The 23910-nt window shown below is 33.8% G+C and overlaps 1 protein-coding gene and 1 pseudogene across 1 annotated transcript in view; one reads left to right on the top strand and one right to left on the bottom strand.

The window, feature by feature from the left end:
* WASF1 (WASP family member 1) overlaps positions 1-23910 on the top strand; it is a 58415-nt gene that overhangs the window by 10928 nt on the left and 23577 nt on the right.
* LOC120610578 (uncharacterized) lies at positions 14067-14186 on the bottom strand (annotated as a pseudogene).

Here is a 23910-nt window from a genome sequence, read left to right as displayed (position 1 = left end):
AGGTCCAAAATTTTTTTATCTATAGTTCTAAAGTCCAAAAGGAAGTTGCTTTTTTTCTTTTTTAAATCATTTGGTGGCTCTGGTGGGCAGAATAATGCGCCCCCCCCCCGCCCCCCGCCCAAAGACTTCCATTTCTTATTCCCTAGAACCTGTGAATATGTTACATTACTTGGCAAAAGGGACTTTGCAGAGGTGATTATATTAAGAATTTTGAGATGAGATTATCTTGGATTATCCAGATATGCTCAATGTAATCACAAAGGTCCTTGGAAAGGGTGGGGGGGCAAAAGAGTCAGAGAAGGTGTGAAGGCAGAAGCAGAGGTAGAAGTGATGGGATTGTTGGCTTTGAAGATGAAAGAAAGCCAGGAGCCTTCTAGACAGTATCTAGAGGTTTGCAGATAGCTGGAAAAGGATAAGAACAGATTCTTCCATAGATCCTCTAGAAAGAACCCAGCTGTGCAGACAATCTGGCTTTAGCCCAGTGAGACTTCTGACTTCCAAAACTGTAAAATAAATTTATATTATGTAAGCCAATAAGTTTGTGGTAATTTGTTACAGCAACAGTTGGAAACCAATATAGTGAGAAAACCTGACCTGAACTGATGTGAGGCTATTTGTGGTCTTATTTTATGCCAGTAGGTGTAAATATACATTTCACTATAGAAATAATGTTTGATTATAGGGTGCTGACCTAGTTCTTGCTGAGTGGTTACTAAATATATATATATACGGTATTACCTTTCTAAAATCTGAGAAATTCTAAATTCTGAAATATATTTGTCCCCAAGGGTTTCAAAAAAAAAGGATTTGTAGACCTAGAGTCATTTACACTAAATAATGTCTCTTTTCCTCTAAAAGTTATGTTACATGAGGGCAGAAATTGAGATTTATTACTCATCTCAGTGTCTCCTAACTTAATGACTTATAGGTAATAGGTGTAAAAACATTGAATTGACCTTAAGTTTCTGTATACATTCTGGAGAGTATAAAGTTGGGGAGACCTGGGAACTGCCCATATCATCTCAGATCCTAGTGAGGGAGATAAGACATATATTGGCTCATGATGAGATACTATAATGTAAATGACATAAAATATTAGAAGAACTGAAGTAATCTGGGGAAGTTCCCCTAAAGATGACTTTTTAGCTAATAACAATGACCACTGTTTGTATAGCACTTACTGCAGTAGGCTTAGTATACATTATTAAATCCCCACAAAGATTTTATGATAAAATAAATGGTCAGAGATTTTAAATAACTCTCAATCCCAAAGGTGAGTAGATGGAGATCGGGTTCATTCTTTGAGAAGAGAATGGTATGAACAGAAGTCTATGATTGGGTAGAAGACACATAATATGTTTAGAGAATTAGATTCTCGAGAGTATATCTACATAATACTGTAGTCAATCTGAAATATAGTTATTTGTTGAATAAAGTGTTAACTGTTAGTCTCTGGTTGCTGGGATTTGGAGTGGATTTTATTTTCATATGTTTTACTATTTTCCAAATGTTTTTCAAGAAACATATATTGATTATATAACCAGCAGCAGTAAATGTTATTTCACAGAATTAAAAGACAAGTGTGTTGTTTCTGAATATAGTTGGGAAAACACTTCATTCGATGCTATTATTCAATGTAATATTTTAGAATTAGCTTCCTAAATTTAGTTCATTATACTAATTTACATACTGTTTACTTTAAGTGACCTTAGAAATTCCCTTTAACTGTCTGCAAACAACCATTGTTAAAAAATCTGTTTCAACACAGTTACTGCCTTTATGCTAGAAACAGTGAAATTCTGTTTTTGGAACTACACTGTACTGTCTTTGGAAATTAGTGTATAAATTTCATTTCTGTATGTTTATTTCAACAACGTAGTTTTAACCTGAGAATTGTGTCTGTAGAGAAAAAGAAGAGGTGAGAAAACCCTATTGTGAAAAGTCACACTAGCAGTGATGTGATTATCCCTGTGTTTCCAGTAGCAAACTGCTAATCCTACCTACTCCAGGCATATAGGAATTAGATGTTATTTGTTGGACTAGTAATAATCTAAGGTGATGGTAACAGGTACTTATTTTTAGGTAACAAATTTTATTTTCATGTCAGGCATTGACCCTGGAAACATTTTTGTTTTCATTCCCTGTGGTAAATTTAGTTTCATCCATTCTTCTTTTACTATTCACTTTTGTTAGAGAATAAACCAATATGGTGCCATGCAAAAAGTAAATACCGATTACTTTGAAAATTATTTATTTAATACTTACTGTGTAGCAAGCCGTATGCTAAATATTAGGACAGTAATGAATGAAATCGTTCTTACTCTCATGGAATTTATAGCCTAATAGGAAATATATAACAAATAGACAAGTAAATACATGCTTATAAATTGAAAACATACTATTCTGAAGGAAACAAATAGGACATTATAACAGGATAACAAGGGGATCTATTTAAGAGGAGATAAGAAAGGCCTTTCTGAGCCTTGAGAAATGAAAAGGAGCCAGTGATGCCAAGAGGAAACAGTGCATACAAAGGCTGTACCTTGGAAAAGAGCTTAGTGTGTCAGGAAAGAGGGTGGTGTGACTGGAGCAACAGAGAGAAGGCTCAAGGTAAGGATGGAAAGGTAAGCGGGGTCTTATAGGCTACAGTGAAGGGATTATATTTAGAATAGAGAAGCTATTGTGAAGGGCTCTAACCAGAAGAAAGTACTGTCATACTTATATTTTAAGAATATCACTGGCTCCTCTAAAAAGCAGGAATGGACACAAGCCAAACGGGTGTCAGTTATAGTCTGAGCAAGAGATGATAGCGGTTTGATCCAAGGTAGTGTTAGTGGAGCTGGAGAATTGTGGATGGACTAGATATATATTTTCAAGAGAGGATCAACCAAATGGAACAAAAGATGTGGGTGACGAATGGAGGGAGGAGTCGAGAATTACTGACATGCTTCTGACTTCAGCAATTAAATGCATATTTGTGAATATCTGTTACAGGTGACTCAATTTATTGAACTTGGGGTATTCTCATCAGCTCTTGCAGGGTTTGAATGTAAAAAATTAAAATAGTAGATCCCAGAAATTTTAAGGAGAGCATCAATAATGGGAAAAACTTTTTAAGTTTATCAGAGAAGACTATATTGCTGTATCTTCAATATTTATTTCAGTGACTGGCATAGGCAATAGGCATTCAGTGGAAATTTGTTGAATCAGTTCTTCCCTTTGAAAAGTAAAGTTCCCAGCATCAAACTGAAACAAGATGTCTTATGTGCCATGTAAACTACTTCTTTTTAAGTTGACCACAGGTGATTTGGTAAGCTATATAGACTGTGCCAAAGTAATCAAAACTTACATCTCAAATTATAAGATAAAATATTTATGTGATAATATTTAGAGGCTACTTTATGGGAATGTTGTAGGAACACTAGGATATTGCAGTCAATTTCTAGACAATTTAGGGTGATATAGTGGAAAAAATGAACTAAGTATGACCAAGAAAACCTGATTTCCAATTTTGACTCTGCTCTGTATAAGTAATAACAGTATTTTGGACTAGTTTCTAGCCTTTCTAAACTTTAATTTCCCCACATGTAAAATAAGAGTAGCCTATCTCTCTTGAGGACTTTTTGTAATGATTTAATGTAATGATTAAATACATAAAAACATACACATCTACTTATAAATAGCATTTAGCAAATACCTAGCACTTAGTAAGAGTTATATTTCCCTGAGCATTAACACAATGTCTAATGTATAGATCTGTGGGAGATTGCAAAAATGACCACAATAAGCAGCTCTTTGACTCTTCCTCCATCCTTTAAGTCTAGGCTTGCCTTATGATATACTTTAGCCAGTAAACTCAGTGAAAGTAATGTTTTGTGAGTTTGAGCCTGGGCCTTAAGAGATCTTGTGTGTTTCCACATGTAATCAAGTCTAGGCTAGCCAGATGATGAAAGATCATTTAGAAGAGACAAGCCATCCCAGCTGAGCCATCTACCAAGTAGCTATCAACAGGCACATGAGTGAGTCTGGCCAAGATCCTCAGAACTGCCCAGCTGAGCCTAGCCTAAATTGCTGACTCAGAATTGGTTATTTTCAGCTGCTAATTTTTGATGTTTGTTATATGAAAAAAGCCAACTGATAAGATCAATGTATAATAGAATTTATTGTAACGCTATTGCCAGATACTAAAAAAATTTACATGTATTTCTCTTCTAATTCTTAAAAATAACTTAATGGTCACACGAGTAGTATGATTGAATTTAGGTCTCCTTGACCCAAAGTCTGTACTCTCCCCACTATGCCATGTTGCTTCTCAAATGAGGTTATTTAGAAATGTTTTATAAATGTTTAAAAACCACGATTTACTGTAGATGAAGTTAATATAGAATATTAGGTCTTTTCAGATTGTACAGATAAATGCTCCAGAGTAGGGAAGTAAGGAGACCAAGCAGATACAGCCCTGGGGTCCTAGTGCTTACAGGATAAGGGTTCATACCAGGTTGTTCAGGATGCAATAGTAGCTTTAGTGACCAGGTTTTCAGTGTTTGTATTGCATTTATATTACCTAATAAAGGATTTTGGTTTGTCAGTGTCTTCCATGGGATTGTCCATCGTGGCAGAATTTTGTGCCATGTCACTTTATAGGTGATAGGCCTTCCCTATCTTGTCATATGTGGCTGCTTTTAGATCAGATACTGATCCAGTAGTTATGATCAGATTAGCAGGTTTGATTTAATTGAAGGCAAAAATAGTACAACTCATTAATTTTACTTTATGCAAAAATAATTTCATTTCTTCAGAACGGGGATTTTGTCCTGTATCTTATCTCTCACATAATAAACCACCCCAGATCTTAGTGGCTTAAAACAACCATTTTATTTGTTTATGATTCTGTAAGCTAGGAATTTGATCTGGGATCAGCTGAACAATTCATCTGCTAATCTTGTCAAGGTCACTCATATGGCTATAGTTATATGGCTGTTCAGCTGGGGCTGAATAGTCTAAGAGGATCTCATTCACGTGTCTGGCAGTTTGTTCTGGATATTGGCTGAGCCATGTATCTCCAGGAGGTGATCTGAGCTAGTCTGTGGAAGAGTTCTGTGAGAGCTATGAGGTCTCTTGGAAGTCATAGTGTTATTCCACCACATGATACTGTCAGAACAAACCACAAGACCAACCTATATTCAAGGAATATAAAGATAAGGTATTAAAGATTTGCAAAGAATTTTTAATCTGTAGGTCCTGAGGTACTTAAGGTTTCATAAACTGAATAATACTTGTGGGTAACAATGCACAGTTATTAAATAGCGCATAAAATTGGCTTGGGTTATTTGGTAGAACAAGCAACAGAGTCATAGCCCTGGGGGGAATGTAGGAGGTGATAAGAGGATGGAGACTAAGTCTTTTACTTTTCTTAAATGGCATGGAATAGCTCAAAGAAGTGTTATTCGTAAGGAATGGATCCTCACAGAATAGTCTCACAGTTTTAATCTTTTTAGAAACAGATTGCATGCAAGTGGACTTTTAGAATTCTGAAAACTGGATCTCTTTTTTTTTTTCCTATCCTCTTTCATCTTTTAGTATAAAAAGGAAGTGAAAGTCAGTTGCCAAGGCAATTTAATTGAATGTACTTTTAGACTTAGGTATATAGATACAAGCATAAATGATTAAGATATAGCTGCATTTTAATTGCAGAATTGCTTCTTGCGATATTGTGATACAGTAAGAAGTATAGTTGGTCTTTGTCCCTGACTCCTGGTACAGAGCTCCTAAAACCCTGTATCTGGTTTTCTGAGTCTTAAAAACTAACATTCATATTTGGTTATTGATTATGTTCAAGACCAAAACAGTCTATCTGAAGGTTCAACAAAGCACTTTCCTACAAGCATATGCATAATGGATCTGTGGTCATGCAAAATAATAGTTCATGAAAGAGAAGGTGGCAGAAATCCAGATGACTGCTGTTCCCTTTCATTCAAATATTGTCCTTTAAAATGAAAGAAATTGCAATTATATTGAGATAGGGTAGCCCTTTACATTTGGAAGATTCCTTTTTTGAAAGAGATACTTTCAGAAAAATTTTCACAAATAATAATGAACATTTTTGAGTTCTTATTTGCTATGTACCAGGCTAGCCCCAGAGGTGGAGAAAGGTTTAAGTCCTTAGCAATGTGTACATGGCAGAGCCAGTTTCAAACCAGAGTCTGACCATCTCCTCTATGGTCAGACTCTGTACTCCTAACCATTGTTGGGAACTGCCTTTTAAATTTCACAGATTAAGTACAACTAGCAATATTTTTGCTTGAGGATAAAATAAAAATGTTTAATCCATTCCTAGAGTATAAAATACCAATATTAGTTTATTATTTTAATAATGTATGTGACACTGAAACTGAAAGAGGTTTTTTTCCATGTTGGTTTTCTGTTGTCATTTTTGAGCCTTGCTTTCCATAGAATGAGGAAGCTCACTATTCTCATTGTAATCTGGATATTTTTTTGTAAAGTTTACTTTTGGTGTATAAATGCAACCTGAGAAGGACATTAGCATTAAAAACATTATAATCTTAAATATCTTCAGGGTAAAAGTGTTAAGAAATATTTTGGTCAGAATGAGGAGAATTCAGAATAGAATTATTATAGGACATTATTTTTTCTCACTAGTAAACCCTCTTCATAGTCTTTTTCTCTGGTTTCTTGGTCCATGAAACTCTTTCTTTTCGTAAGCGTTCATCTGATTTTCCATTCCCCTTATTCTCTGATATTGACTTCTCCTGTTTTGGTTAATGGCATCTTATTATTACCACCGATTTTTATTGTTTATTATTTATTTATTTTTATGGTGACATTGATTAACAAAATCCAGTAAGTTACAGCTGTACGCTTTAATAATAAGGCATATATATACACACACACACACACACATATATATATTTACACTGTGTGTTCACCTCCCATAGTTAGATTTCTTTTTGTCACCACATATTTGACCCCCTTTACTCCATCTACCTACCCCCCACTGATTTTCTTATTTATGTTTCTCTTTTCCAGTTGTCCCCTTGATACCCTTTTAAATTTAATTTTGCACTACTACATACCTATCCTTCTCCTTTTATAAAAACTTGGCCTATCCATTTGACTTTTGTTGTACCTTGCTTCCTTTATTCCTAGAATTCATGCCTCTTGCTGGGAACCTAAAAGAGAAGGTAGAAGGGGTGCACAAGAGCTAAGTCTTCTGGAAACACTGTACTCAAACATTGTGCATCTGATGTGGGGATCTTATTGAGTAGTATATTCTGATTGAAGTTCTGGAGTGGGACTAAATTCTGCACCTCTTCCAGGTTCCCAGTGACACTAATGCTTATGCAGTTTAAGGACCACACTCCGAGCACTATTGCAGAAAGTCTAAGCCAGAAGGAGGTACAGCAGGCCCTCAAATAATGTCATTTCAACCTTGATGAGATGCTGTAGAAACCTAACTCTAGTTTATATTAAGTAGCCTATGATACAATTGGTATTGTTATATGTTGTTTTGCTTAAAGTTGCAGAACTTATTGACGATGTTGGGAGGACTTGCTGTAATTAGAAAAATATTGCTTTAAAGGAAACTTTCTTAAATGATGATGTTATTATAAAAGCTCTCTAGCCCTTTCCATCTATGCGAGGACACAATGCGGGGAAGATGGCCATCTATGACGTAGGAAGCAGGCCTTCACCACATACTTGATCTTGGACTGCCTTGAGCTGCCTTAAGCATCTTAGACTTCCCAGCCTTCAACTGTGAGAAATAAATTTCCTTTGTTAATAATCCACCCAGTCTGTGGTATTCTGTTACAGCGGCTTGAATGGACTAAGACAGTAATTTGAGTAAGAGAAGGGGGACAGACATCTGAATAGAATACTTTTGTAGTTTCAGTTGTTGCTAGAATTCTCTTATGACTTTTTGAAAATTGTGGTAAAATATGCATAACAAAATTTATTTTAACCATTTTGAAAATACACAGTTCTGTGGCATTAAGCACACTCACATCTTTTGTTACTTTTTTTAATAGGCTTTATTTTTTATAGCAGTTTTAGGTTCACAGCAAAATTAAACAAAGTAGAGTTCACACACATTCCCTCACCCCACACGTATGACCTCCCCTACTGTCAACATCCTGTACCAGAGTGGTACATCGTTATTACCACTCAAAGCCCCTCTCCCAACCTCTTGCAACCACTGATTTTTTATTGTCTCCAGTTTTGCCTTTTCCAGAATGTCATATAGTTACAATCATACAGTATGTAACCTTTTCAGATTGGCTTCTTGCTCCTAGTAATATATATTTACAGTTCCTCTATGTCTTTTCATGGCTTGACCGCTCATTTCTTTTTAGCACAGAATAATATTCCATTGTTTGGATATACCGTATTTCATCCATTCACCTGCTGAAGGACATCTTAGTTGCTTCCAAGTTTTGGCAATTCTGAATAAAGCTGCTGTGAACATCCATGTGCAGGTTATTGTGTGGACAAAGAGTTTCAACGCATTGCGTAAATGCCAAGGAACATGATTGCTAGATCATATGATAAGATTTTGTTTGGTTTTTAAAGAAATTTTCAAACTGTCTTCTGAAGTGGCCAGTACACATCCTCACCAGTAATGAATGAAAGGTTCCTGTTGCTCCACATCCTTGCTAGCATTTGGTATTGTCAGTTTTCCCGATTTTGGCCATTCTAATAGATATGTAGTGGCATTTCATTGTTTTAATTGCAATTTCTAATTACATGTGATGTTGAGCATCTTTTCACTTGCTTAGTTGCTGTCTTTGTATCGTTTTTTGGTGAAGTATCTATTTAGATCTTGTGCCCAATATTTAATCAGGTTGTTTGAGTTTCTGTATAATTTGGATAACAGTCCTTTTTCAGTCTTTTGCAAATATCTTCTCCCAGTCTATGGTTTTTCTTCTCATTCTCTTGACAGTGTCTTTTGCAAAGCAGAAAATTTTAATTTTAATAATCAGCTTATCAATTATAGTTTCATAGATCTGGTGTGATATCTGAAAAGTTATTGCCAGACTCAAGGTCACTAGGATTTTCTACATTATCTTCTAGGCATTTTATAGTTTTGCAGTTTACATTTAGATCTGTGATCTATTTAGAGTTAATTTTTGTGAAGAGTGTAAGGTCTGTGTTTATATTCATTTTTTTTTTTTTTTGCATGTGGATGTCCAATTGTACCAGCACCGTTTGTTGAAAAGATTATCTTTGTTCCATTGTATTGCCCTTGCTCTTTTGTCAAAGATCAACTGACTGTATTTATGTGGGTCTGTTTTTGGACTCTGTATTCTGTTTTATTGATCTTTTTGCTTATACTTTTGCCAATACCACACGGTTTTGATTTCTGTAGCTTTATAGTAGGTCTTGAAGTTGGATAATGTCAGACTTCAGACTTTGTTCTTCTTCAATATTGCATTGACTATTCTGGGTCTTTTGCCTTTCCATATAAAGTTCCGAATTGGTTTGTTGATAACCACAAAATAACCTGCTGGAATTTTGATTCAGATTACTTTGAATCTATAGATCAAATTGGGGAGAACTGACATTTTGACAGTATTGAGTTTTCCTATCCATGAACATGAAATATCTCTCCATTTATTTAGTTCTTTGATTTCGTTCATCAGAGTTTTGTTGTCTTCCTCATATAGACCTTATATGTATTTTGTTAGATTTATAATTAAGTATTTTTTCGGGGGTGCTAATGTAAATATGTTTTTAATTTCAAATTCCAATTGTTTATTGCTGGTATATAGAAAAATAGTTGGATTTTATATATTTACCTTGTATCTTTAAACCTTTCTATTCCAAGAGGTGTTTTTTGGTTTTTTTTTGGTTTTTTTTTTTTTGTTTTTTTTTTTTGGGTCTATTTGGGATTTCTACATAGACAATCATATTATCTAGGAATTAAGACAGTTTTATTTCTCCCTTGTCAATCTGTATACTTTATTTCCTTTTCTTGTCTTATTGCATTATCTAAGTACAATGTGAGAGAGAACATCCTTGCCTTATGCCTGATCTTGGCAGGAAACCTTCTGGTTTCTCACCATTAAGTACAATGTTAGCTCTAGGTTTTTCATAGATTTTCTTTACAAAGTTGAGGAAGTTATCCTCTAGTTTTAGTTTGCCAGGAAGTTTTATCATGAATGTATGTTGACTTTATCAAATGTTTTTTTCTGCATCTATTAATATCATGTGATTTTTCTTTCTTAGCCTGTTGATATGATGGATGATATTAACTAGTTTTCAAATGTTGAACCAGCCTTCCATTACTGGAATGAATCCCAGTATAGTTGGTTGTGGTGTATAGTTTTTTTTAATACACTGATATATTGTTGGATTCACGTTGTTAATTTTTGTTGAGGATTTTTGTATCTCTGTTCATAAGAGATGTTGGTCTGTAGATTCCTTGACATATCTTTGTTTCTTGTTTCAATGTAATACTGGTTTCATAGAATCAGTATTCCCTCCACTATTTTTTGTTTTATGACTTTTGAAACAGGAAATATGCTGTCTGTTTGACATATCTTAGTTTATATCTTGCTTATTTTGAGAATACAATGAAAAAGTTAAAATATGATTAGGAAAGAGTAGACTCACAGAAGAGTAATCATGAAAAAAATGGGAGTGGGATGAAGCAGAATTTCTCTCCCTATGTTCTAGGACCTGTCACCATCCCCCCCCCCAAATTTTTTTTCATAAGTAATCATTCTTGATGAATTCATATTACTTTTACTCTTTAAAAACATTTTGAATATATTTCCTTAAATATATTCGCTAAAGCGTCCACTAATCACTTCAGATATGTCAGTGAGACAGATTGAATTCTGAATTTCACCACTTGTACTCTTTCAAATTGCTTAATAATAAAGTTTAGATTTATTAAGCTCTGTTATTGGTAGCAAAGTCCCTCCTCCCTTTGTGCGTTTGGTTTTAGACCCCCTTTCTTTATTTGCTTGTGTATGAAATACATATTAATTGAAGACTTCCTATATGGGCTCCGTTCTTGCTGATATATGGTCCTTCCTTAGGGGTATGCCTAAGACTAGGCCATGGTTCTTGCTTTTATGTACCTGTTCATAGAAGACAAAGTTAACATTGTTCATCATAGCAAATGAGAAATCCGATGCAGACATCTTTGTAATAATGCATTGAAAATGCATTAAATGTAATCTATACAATGTTTTATTTTATTAGGCTTATAGGCAACAAAATAAAAACATTGAAAGATAGTTGGGAAAACTCTTCTTTCTTTAGAAAGAAGAGACTTAAGTCTCTGCCTATCGATCCATCTTTCTTGCTATCATTCAAACAGTTTATAGACTCTCACTTCCTCTAACATTTTTCCAGATGTGAAAGAGGAGTGTCCACAGCTTCTCCTGAAATTTACTTTTGGATCTCAAAAGAATCCCTCTCATTTTTCACTCCCAAGTGAACTCTTCACCCACCACCACTTCTCAGCATCCCCTGTCCCAGGTTCTTAAAACAAACTTATGCATATAATTTACCCAAGAAAAGCAAAAACATATGTCCATACATTAACACACAAACTTGTACAAAATGTTCATACTAACTTTATTTGTATTAGTCAAAACTGAAAATAACCCAAACAAATGTCCGTCAACAGATGAATGGATAAATTATGATACATCCATACAATGAAATACTACTATTCAGCAATAAAAATAAGTGAATTGTTGATACATACAACAATACGGATTAATCTAAAAATTATTAGGCTTAATGGACAAAAGGCCGGTGAAAAAAGAGTACTTTATGATTCTACTTATATAGAATTCTACAAGTTAACAAATCTATGGTGTTAGAAAGCAAGTCAGTGGTTGCTTGTGGACATGGGTGGAGGGAGGATTCCAAAGGGGCACAGAGAAAACTGAAGGGATCACTGTGGTAATTTTATGTTGTTAAACTGAAAACTTTTAAAAAACTGATCAGACTTTAAACTCTTAAGTTGTGCAGTCTGTTAATATTCTTTTGTTGCTTAATGAGTTACCACAAATTTAGCTGATTAAAACAGCTCCTATGAATTATCTCAGTTTTCTAGGTCAGAAATCTGGGTGTGTTTGGCTGGTTTTCTGCTTAGGGCGGAAATCAAGGTATCAGCTGGGCTGCACTCCTTTGCTGAGGCTTTGAGGAAAAATCAGCTTCCAAGCTCATGCACATTCGCATTTCCTTGCAGTTTTAGAACTGAGGTTCCTGTTTTATTTCTGACTTTCAGCCAAGCGTTGCTCTTAGCTCCTAGAGGCCCTCTCCATCTTTAAGCCTGCCATGGTGTACTGAATCTCTCTCATTATTTGAATCTCTGACCTCCTCTTTTGTTTTTGCTGGAGAAACCACTCTGCTTTTAAATGCTCATGTGATTAGTTAAGCCCATGCATATAATCTCCATATGTTAAGGTCACCTGATTATTGCCCATAATTATATCTTCAAAATCTTTCTAAACATGTAATATAATCATAGGAATAGCACTTGGGGCTAGAGATCTGAGCACCATCTTAGAATTCTGCTTATCGATGTAGTATATTGTCCTTCGATTATACCTCAATAAAATTTATACATATTTTTTTTCCTAAAAACAGGATAAAAAGACAATAATAAATGTGAGACTCAAGATGTAGATTTATTATTCTCACTGACTGCTTCAGCATAGCAGTTCCATGTCCAAGTTGGGGAATAGAATTAAAATGTTAATAGTGTGTCTCATAGTTTTTCTATATTCGTATTTTCTTTTACTTGTATTGAGGGGAAACAATAGAAAGGTGAAAATGTAACTAAGAATCAAACATAATAGAAAAGATGATTTTGTGAGTTTCATGAGTCCTTGACTCAAAATTGTGATTACTAAATACTGTGACTTAATATATATCTAAATTCTAAATTTAATATTCTAAAATTCCTATTTATTAAACTTATACAATAGATGAATTAGTATAGCTGCATACTTTGTTGATCCTGTTATTTAGACCAATCTTGGAAGTCTTAAAATGTACAGAATTCTTACATTACAAAATATTGTTTCTATAGCATGGAAGAGTTTTATCTACTCATTGTTTACTTTCCAGAAAGGATTAAACCAAGAATAATACACTTAATGTTTTATTATTAATATTTATTATTTAATGACTGAGATATTAGAAATTTTAAAAATTGATAGACTAGATGCAACTTTAGAATAAAATGTGATTAGTCTTGATTAGGTCTTTTAATCCTTAGTGTACAATACCCAGTGTTAGCATCCCAGGGATAAGTCCTATTTGATCATGGTATGTTATCCTCTTAGTGGACTTTGTTTAGTATTTAGTAACCTGTTGACTTTGGTTAGTATTTTGATGAGAATTTTTGCATCTATATTCATCAGGGATATTGGCTTGTGGTTTTCTTGTAGTGTCATTATTTGGCTTTGGTGTCAGGGTTTGCTGGCTTTGTAAAATGTGTTTGGGAGTGTTCCCTCCTCTCCTATTTTTTTGGAACAGTCTGAGAAATATTGGCTTTAATTCTTCTTTAAATGTTTATTAGAAGAGTTTGAGAAGAATTGGTATTAATTCTTTGAAAGTTTAATAGAAATTACCATCAGGTCTTAGACTTTTCTTGTGACGTTTTTGATTACTGATTCAATCTCCTTACTCATTACTGGTCTGTTCAGATTTTCTGTTTCTTCGTGATTCAGTCTTGGTAGGGCGTATGTTTTTAGGAATTTATCCATTTTGGTTATCTAATTTATTGGTACGTAGTTGTTCATAGTAGTTGCTTATGAACCTTTGTATTTCTGTGTGTTGTTTGAGTCCTCTCTTTTTCTTTGTCTAGCTAAAATTTTGTCGATTTTGTTTGTTTCTTCAAAAGCCAACTCTTAGTTTCATTGATTTTTTTTTCTGTTATCTTTCTAGTCTCTATTTTATTTATTTCTCCTCTAAACTTTATTTCCTTTCTTCTGCTAACTTCGGGTTTAGTTTGTTTTTTCTTTTTGTAGTTGCTTGAATTGGAAAGTTAGGTTATTTTTTATTTTTTTATTTTTTAACACCTACAGCACTTGGTTTTCCTAGGTGGTCTCCCATCCAAGTTCTAACCAGGCCGAACTCTGCTTAACTTCCGAGATCAGACTGGGAAGGGGTGTGTTCAGGGTAGCATGGCCGTAGACTGGAAAGTTATGTTTTTTATTTGAGATATTTCTTTTTTTTTAATATAGGCAATTAGCACTGTAAGCCTTCCTCTTAGGACTGCTTTTGCTGTATCCCATTAGTTTTGGTATGTTTTGTTTTCATTTTTGTTTGTCTCAAGATATTTTCTGATTTCTCTTTTAACTTTTTCTTTGACCTATTGGTTGTCCAGGAGCACCAAGGATTTTTCTAAAAGCTCTACATGTAGTAACCATTTTAGCCTTCACAAAAAACCCTTGAGGTAGGTGTTATTACTATCCCAGTTTTAAAGATGAAGAAATTGATATACAAGATGTCTCATAGACAGTAAATAATGGAGTTGAGAAAATACCCTTATGTGTGATGAGAATGAAAATGGTATAATTTTACGAGAAGCAATTTGAAAATAAATATTTCAAAGGCCTTGAAATTTTCATGTTCCAAGAAAATAACCTGATACTTGTATAAAGACTTATATAATGAAAGGTTATCCCATTATTATTTATTATAGCAAAAATTTGGAAGTCACCAAAATATATTAGTGAATATCAAATAAATTATAGTGTATCTTATAGGCCATAACAAAGGCATTGGAAAGCATTTCCCCTGGTATTTGTGAGAAAATAGAAATATAAATTTGTAGAAAAATTTTCGAAGGTTATTTGTGAATATTTTTAAGAATTTTAAGGAACATACTGACAGTTTGAGGCCAACAGGTCTATTAGAAATTTAATGGATATTCTTGGTCAGATTGGATATAGTGAAATTGGAAGGAGTCAAAGAAGATTTCACTATTTCTAACTTGGTTTCTGGAGCTGTTAACTAATATCAGAGCCAGGTTTTGCTAGGGGAAAATGATGACTTTAATTTGGGACTTGTTGATTTTGAGGTTTATTCATAGGGCTGTCTATATGAGATAAACAATATTTGGAATTATATATCTGAAGATAAGATAAGGCCTGGCCTGAAAATGAGAGAAAGTTGGTGGAGAAGGGAGATAAAATTTTCTGTATCTTGGCTTAAATCACATGCAGAAGGAGTCTGTGGGTGGTGGGGTCGCTCTCATCTATGATACGTACTGATGATGTATTTTTCTGTTTATTAAATAATATGTGTTCATCTGTTTTGGTTAGTGAAAGAATCATTTTTTCTCATCTTAAGTGAAATTTTGCTCAACCCCTGGGTAGTGAACTGTTAGAATGGTTTTAAAAAATGCATATTGTATAAATTCATCTTAATAAAAAAAGAAGCAACAGAGTGTGTTAAAACACACATGCACACAAATAGGCTCTGTTCCTAGCCCTGCCTCTTGAGCAGTTCATTCAGTCTCTTTGAGTCATGTCTTTGGCTTGGCCCAGAATGGTTCTCAGCCTGGCATATTTTTGAATGTTTGTGAGTTTTCTGAGAACTAAAACTTAAAAACATATATATTTTAAAAGGACTTAATGAAAGCACGTTCTGAATCATTTAGATGTCCACCTTATAATGAGTCTTGCCAAGTAAGTTTAGATCTTCGTTTATGATTATGTTTAAAATAACTTTGGTGCCAAATAGCACAACTTTGTTTCAGCCTAAGGATGGCAGTACTTGCTACATAAATGAATTTGAACATAGGAAAGCCTAAGTAGTATCAATCAGGTAATATATGAATAAAATTTCAAAGAAGTTCAAATAGAGAAAAGGCTCATGTCACATAATAGGATAGGCATAATCAAAAAAACAAAGCAGATTTTGGGAGCAGTCGATATAAGATTCATACAGCAAACAATGAGTTAAAGCAAAATGATTTCATATTTAATACTGTTATTTCGAACTTTATTGGTTTTGTTGTATTTAATTTTAAATCTGTTTCAGTTTTATAGTTGTATAAGAGCTATAAGCCTAAGGATTTTACATCTGGTTTTATATTTGTATGCTGCTAAGTAACATATTAAAAATAGTTTAAGTTAATATTAGGGGTCTGAAAAGTTTTTTCTCCTTCAAAAATTGCCAATAAATTACTGAATTTTTGATGTGTAAATATTAAAATTTTCCCTATAGTGTATGCCACTTCACTGTTAGCCTTAAAATATTTAGTGAGGTCCTTTTAGCACTCATTTGAATGGTAAACTTCAACAAAAGAGAGAGAAATGAAATCCATGCCATTATGGATGTACAGTTCCACAGGATAGTGTGGCTTTTACCATTGTCAGTAGTCACCACCTATTCTGTTCCCTCACACACATGAGAAAGATATAGTTAAACATTGGAGAAGTGAAATTGTTAGTAATGCAGATCTTCATTTTTTTGCTATGCTGTCTGGTACAGAAAGAAAATAATAGGACATTTCATATGGGTAGGGGCATAGGAAAGTGAAACGTTAGGAATATTGTGTTTACCTGGCCCTCTAGAAGTCAGGTGAACTCAAGTTATGGGATATAGAGAATGAGAACAGGGTAGAGGAACCGAGAAGTTAAGTAGATCTAAGATTTCTCCTTTGGGGGCCGAAATAGGTAAAGTAGGCATATGTCATATAGGAGAGTAATGAAACATAAGGGAAAAGTAAAGGGGAAAAAGCCACTAAATGCTCTTACCTTCTTGATCAGTTTTGCTTTAAAAGCTGTCATTCATCCACAACTCTGCCCCAAAATACCATTGTTATTCTCTTGGTGATCTCAGTTACCTGGTTGTACTTGTTACTGTGTTGGTCTTAAATCTCTTCCTAACCCATAGATTTTGTGGATAGGAAATAATATGTTGATATAATTGATCTGCTTCAGAAATAATGTTTAGTATTTTGGGCCTCACCACTACATCTAATCCATCATTGGTCCTGTTGATTCTACCCTTAGGATATATCTTGAAGTGACATGCTTCTTTATCACTAAATGACAACCATTCTACTTCAGCCATCTTATAACTGGATCTTCCAACCAGTCCACATGCATTTATTCTGCCATCACTACTCCCCACCCCCCAAGTCTCCATAGAGCAGGTAGAATGAATAGCCATTGCTGATCTTGGCACTCCTTTGCTTAAAATTCTTAAATGACTTCCCATTAGGATAGCATTAAAAATCTTCAAAATGACCTTCAAGGTCCTACTTGATCAGATCACCTGCTGCCTCTCAGTCTCTGCTCACTGCACTCCTGTTCACTGGCTTGGTCCATATCTGCCGGTGCATCAAGCGCCTTTGCAGTTCAGCACCTCTGCTTATGATGCACCTTCAAAGTTAACACACACACACACACACACACACACACCGCAGCGTGCCTTTGCTGTAGCCGTTTCAACTCCCCTAACCTAGCTACTTAACTCCTAATAAACCTTTTGGCTTTTGGTCTAATTTAAATGTCATTTCCTTGAGGAAATAGCACTTTTACTTCATTGCACTTAACAAATACAGTTAGATACTAAATTCTAGCTAATCCATAGGAGAATGTTTGACTCATTGGTGTTCAATAAATGGATGACTAGATGAATGGATGGATGGCAGTGTTTAAAAGTGCCACTTTTTATATAAAGTACAACATATTTGATATGTAATTATTATTTTTAGAGGTATTAATAGTATAAAGAACACTTGATCTTGTTTTTCATATAGTTTAATTTGAGGTTTACATACCTCAAATTTTAAATTAACATCTCTTAAACCACTAACAAAATCTTGGAACAATATTATGCTTAAATAATGATTTGTCAATTAAGTCTCAATAGTGGTTAGATTAATTTAAAAGAAATACATATTTTCTTTGAGAGTAACATGGAATCACACGATTACGACTCTCTAGTGGATCTTATTAGTAAGTCGAGTATACTGAATCTCATTTCCACTATATAGGTGTTTAATACTATTTATTATTTCATGAACATCCAATTTTCATCTCGAATGTAATAGTAATGTTTATAATGAATTGCAGTGTGTTGCTATTTCTTTATTTCTTTTTTACTTTAGTTCACATAGTAGTTTGTTCTTTTCAACCTTAGCCTGTCAAAATTTAATACTTTGCTATTGTGACTTGAACTAAAAGATATAATTATCTACATATTTATTTATTTTTGGTAAAGATAGCACCGTACTTAGGACAAATTCTTTGAGCAAGAGCCAAAGCATCTTAGAGCAATCAAATAGCTGGATATGGGCAGCATGATTAACAGTCATTCTCATGAGTGCCTAATTTGGCTTTATCATCTCTTTGTGTATAGAATTTTAGAGATTCATGAACAGTGAGTAGTTTTAAAGATTACTGCTCATAACAAAGGAGGAATTTGTTATTTTATATATTTCTAAATTTGTTCTGCAGACGCTTATATTTTTTCATTGGTACTGTCAGTCTATTTCAGTTGTTTATTTACAATAATAAAAGTTTAAGATATATACATTATAGATTTTGGGGGGAAAGTAAGTTGTAAAAAGTCTATGATACACTTTTAAACAATTTTTATATTTTTTAAATTAAATCACTTTCTTTAAAGATGTATGATTTTAGATAATTGGAATGCAAATTTTTTAAAATTAGATTTGATATGTTAATATGAAGTTTTTATTTCAAAATTGTTTTTATTAACCAATCGTGTCAGAATTATAAAGCATAGAAGTTTATTAGGAAAAATATGTCATTTGCATAGAAGTTTATTAGGAAAACTGTTTTCATGAAGATTATATCTTCATTTAAACATTCTTGTGTTCAAATTATTTAATTGTTCTGTTATACATATTAAGTGGCTTCTAACCTTAGAGAGGTGTAGGACATTTCTTAAAAAAGATTTGCTCCCTCAAAAATTATTAAAATTTGTTTTTATTAGAATATTTTATTCTAATCTGTTTCCTTAGGTCACATAATATAATTCTTTAAATACTGCTCTTATGAAAAGTAAAAATACTATTTCTATAATTTAATATAAAAATCTCCTTATTTAATATTAAATTCATTTAAAAATTCAGAAATACCAATATATGATCATATCTTCGTTGTTTCACTGATGTATGAGTGAGTATAAGGAATTAATCACTTGTCATTGAGGACATAATAACTTCTAATTCTTACGTTCTTTATATAACCCAAAAAGCTATTATTAACTCTAATTATTTTATGACTTTTTTTAAAGCAGCCATTTAATTTTCCTCAGGTTAACTAAAGAAGTTTTTTTTTTTTAATTGAAGAAATGATTAAAAATTTTTTTTCTCACGTCTGCCTCTACCACCTCCTACCCTCTGATAACCTCTAGACTATTGTCCATGTCCATGAGTCTCTGTTTGTCCTGTTCATTTGTTGCTTTTAGGTTTATATCCCACTTAAAAGTGATATCATGCGATTATCAACTTATTCTGTCTGGCTTATTTCGCTTAGTATGATTATTTCAAGGTCCATCCATGTTTTTACAAATGGCACTATTTCATCTCTTCTTATGGCTGAGTAATATTCCATCGTGTATATGTACCACAGCTTTTTTAGCCAGTCATCTATTGTAGGACACTTCGGTTGCTCCATGTCCTGGCCACTGTGAATAATGCTGCTATGAACATTGATGTGCAAATGTCTTTTTGGATATGGGTTTTCAAGTGTTTGGGGTAAATACTCAGTAGAGGGATTGCTGGATCATATGATAGATCAATTCTTAGTTTTTTGAGGAACCTCCCTACCGCTTTCCATAGTGGCTGTACCAATTTGCAGTCCCACCAGCAGTGTTTGAGGGTTCCTTTTCTCCACATCCTCTCCAGCATTTGTTATTACTTGTCCTGTTGATTATAGCCATTCTAACAGGTGTGAGGTGGTATCTCATTGTGGTTTTGATTTGCATTTCCCTAATAGCTAGCGATGTTGAGCATCTTTTCATATATTTATTGGCCATTTATATGTCTTCTAGGGAGAAGTGTCTGTTCAGGTCCTCTGCCCATTTTTTGATTGGATCATTCGTTTTTTTGTTGTTGTTGAGTCATATGAGTTCTTTGTATATTTTGGATATTAGGCTCTAATCAGAGGCATTTCTTGCAAATATATTTTCCCATTCGGATGGTTGTCTCTTTACTGTGTTGACGGTTTCTTTTGCTGAACAGAAGCTTTTTAGTTTGATGTGGTCCCATTCATTTATTTTTGCTTTTACTTCTCTTGCCTTTGAGGTCAAATTCATAAAATCTTCTTTAAGTCTAAGGTCCTTGAGATTAGTTCTTATGTTTTCTTCTATGCATTTTATTGTTTCAGGTCTTATATTCAGGTCCTTAATCCATTTTGAGTTAATTTGGGTGTGTGGTGATAGATAACAGCCTGGTTTCATTCTTTTGCAGGTGGCTTTCCAGTTTTCCCAGCACCCTTTATTGAAGAGGTTTTCCTTTCTCCATTATATGTTTTGGCTTTTTTGTTGAAAAGTATTTGCCCATATAAATATGGGTTTTCTTCTGGAGTCTTGATTCTGTTCCACTGGTCTGTGTGTCTGTTTTTCTGCCAATACCATGCCATTTTGATTACTGTTGCTTTATAGTATAATTTGAAGTCGGGCAGAGTGATGCCTCCAGCCTCATTCTTTTTTCTCAGGATAGCTTTGGCAATTTGGGGTCTTTTGTGCTTCTGATGACTTTTTGTTCCATTTCTTTAAAAATTGCTGATTTTGATGGAGATTGCATTAAATCTGTATAATACTTTAAGTAATAAGGTCATTTTAACTATGTTGATTCTTCCAATCCAAGAACACGGAATATCTTTCCATTTCTTTGTATCTTCTTCAATTTCTTTTAACAGGGTCTTGTAGTTTTCATATATAGGTCCTTCACATGTTTTGTTATATTTATTCCTAGGTATTTTATTTTTTTGTTGCAATTGCAAAAGGAATTATTTTTTCCACTTCTTTTTCTGATACTTTATTATTAGAGTATAGGAATGCTATGGATTTTTGAACATTGATTTTATATCTAGAGACTTTACTGTATTTGCTTATTGTTTCTAGTAGTGTTCTTGTGGAGTCTTCAGGGTTTTCTGTATAGAGAATCATGTCATCCGCAGACAGTGACAGTTTGACTTCTTTGTTTCCTATTTGGATGCCTTTTATATCTTTCTCTTGTCTGATTGCACTTGCTAGGACCTCCAATGTTATATTGAATAACAGGGGCAATAATGGACAACTCTGCCTTGTTCCTGATCTCAGAGGGAAGGCTTTTAGTTTCTCACCATTAAGTATAATGTTGGCTGAGGGCTTGTCATATATGGTCTTTATTATGTTAAGGTATTTTACTTCTATGCCGATTTTGTTAAGTGTTTTGATCATACATGGATGCTGTATCTTGTTGAAGGCTTTTTCTTCATCTATTGATATAATCATATGATTCTTATTTTTTAATTTGTTTATGTGGTGTATCACATGAATCGATTTGCGTATGTCGAACCATCCCTGTGCGTCTGGGATGAAGCCCACTTGATCGTGGTGTATAATCTTTTTAATATGTTGCTAGTATCTCATTTAGGATTTTTGCATCTGTGTTCATGAGAGATATCGGTCTGTAGTTTTCTTTTTTGTGTGTTATCTTTACCACATTTTGGTATCAGGGTGATATTGGCCTCATAAAATGAGTTGGGAAGTATTGCCTCGTTTTCGAGTTTTTTGGAAGAGTTTGAGATTCATAGATATTAAATCTTCTTTGAATGTTTGGTAGAATTCACTGGTAAAGCCACTGGTCCTGGACTTTTAATTTTTGGCAGGTTTTGATGACTGTTTCAATTTCTATACTGCTGATTGGTCTATTTAGATTTTCCAGTTCTTCTTGATTCAGTCTAGGAAGGTTGTATTTTTCTAAGTATTGGTCCATTTCTTCTAGGTTATTAAATTTGGTGTTATATACTTTTTCATAGTATTCTTGTATGATCCTTTGTATTTCTGCAGTGTCTGTCATAATTTCCCCTCTTTCATCCCTGATTTTGTTTATTTGTGTCCTTTCTCTTTTTTCTTTAGTGAGTCTAGCTAGGGATTTGTCAATTTTATTAACCTTCTCAAAGAACCAGCTCTTTGTTGTATTTATTTTTTCTATTGTTTTTTTTGTTTGTTTTCAGTTTCATTTATTTCTGCTCTAATTTTGATTATTTCTTTCCTTCAGCTGACTTTAAGCCTCATTTGTTCTTCCTTTTCTAGTTTTTTATGATGAAGCATTAGGTTGCTTATTTGAGCTCGTTCTTGTTTTTGGAGATAGGCCTGTAATAATATGAACTTTCCTCTTATGACCGCTTTTGCTGTGTCCCAAAAGTTTTGATATGTTGTACTGTCATTATTGTTCGTTTCTATGTATTTCTTGATCTCTCTTTTTGTTTCTTCTCTGACCCAGCTATTCTTCAGTAGTGTGTTGTTTAATCTCCGTGTATTTGTGGTTCTTTCTCCTTTCTTTTACAGTCGATCTCTAGTTTCAAGGCAATATGGTTGGTATGATTTCAACCCTCTTACATTTGTTGAGGCTATCTCTGTGTCCCAATCAATATGTTCCATGTGCACTAGAGAGAATATATAAGCAACTGTTTTGGGATGGAAAGCTCTGTAAATGTCAATTATGTCCACTTGGTCTAATGTGTCATATAAGGATGTTATTTCCTTATTGATTTTCTGTTTGGATGATCTGTCCATATCCAACAGTGGGGTGTTTAGGTCCTCTACTCCAATAGTGTTTTGGTCTTTTTCTCCTTTTATTTCTGTTAGTAATTTCTTTACATATTTTGGGGCTCCCTGTTTGGGAGCATAGATATTAATAAGTGTTATGTCTTCTTGGTGCATGATTCCCTTTACCATTATGAAGTGTCTCTCAGTATCTTTCTCTGTATTTTTTTATTTTGAAGTCTGTTTTGTCCGATATTAGTACCACTATTTCTGCTTTTCTCTGAATGCCATTTGCTTGAAATATCATTTTCCACCCTTTCGCTTTGAGTCTATATTTGCCTTTGGAGCTGAGATGTCACTCCTGGAGGCAGCACATGGTTGGGTTTTGTTTTTTGATCCGTTCTGCAACTCTGTGCCTTTTTATTGATGAGTTCAGTCCATTCACATTTAGGGTGATTATTGAAATATGAGGTCTTCTTATAGCCATTTTATCTTTTGTTTTCCGGTAGCTCGGTATTTCCATTGCTTCCTTGTCCTTGTGTTTCTGTTTTCTTTATTTTGGTTGGCTTTTATGGGTTTTCCTTCTGGTCCTTTTTGTTTTATGTTATATACTTTAGTTCTGAACCTTTGGCATGTGGTTACCATTACGAATATGTAAAGGATAGTTATATATATACACACATACATACATATATGCAGTCATCCCTTTTCTTCTGCGCGTCTCTTACCTCCATTCCCCTTTGTGAGTTTGGATCTTTGAATCCTCCCCTTTTCAGTCACTATGTATGCTGAATGTTCATTACTATCTTGCTATAGCAAATCTCTTATTTTTAAGTTTATAATGCCTTGTTCCTATTAAGGGTTGCACTCCTCAGCTACTATCATCCTGCTAGTCACCTTACTCCTGTATTTTCTTTATCATTTTTTAAGTGAGCTGACTCCTTTCAGTATTTCCTGTAGTGCAGGCCTTGTAGTGGAGAATTCCTTCAATTTTTATATGTCTGGAAAAGTTAAAGAAATTTTTTAAACAATTTAAATAAATTTTACACATCTTTTCTGAGCTCTGAAAATGAAAATTTTAGGTACTTAATTTTTTTTATTTTAAAGCATACATTCACTTTGATGCCTGATCTTGGGTTGTTTTGAACACTTTACATATATATTGCTTTTTACATT

The sequence above is a fragment of the Pteropus medius genome, unplaced genomic scaffold (genome assembly GCF_902729225.1).
Source record: "Pteropus medius unplaced genomic scaffold, Ma_sr-lr_union100, whole genome shotgun sequence".
Classification (NCBI taxonomy): Eukaryota; Metazoa; Chordata; class Mammalia; order Chiroptera; family Pteropodidae; genus Pteropus; species Pteropus medius.
This window is presented reverse-complemented; position numbering and strand designations above follow the sequence as displayed.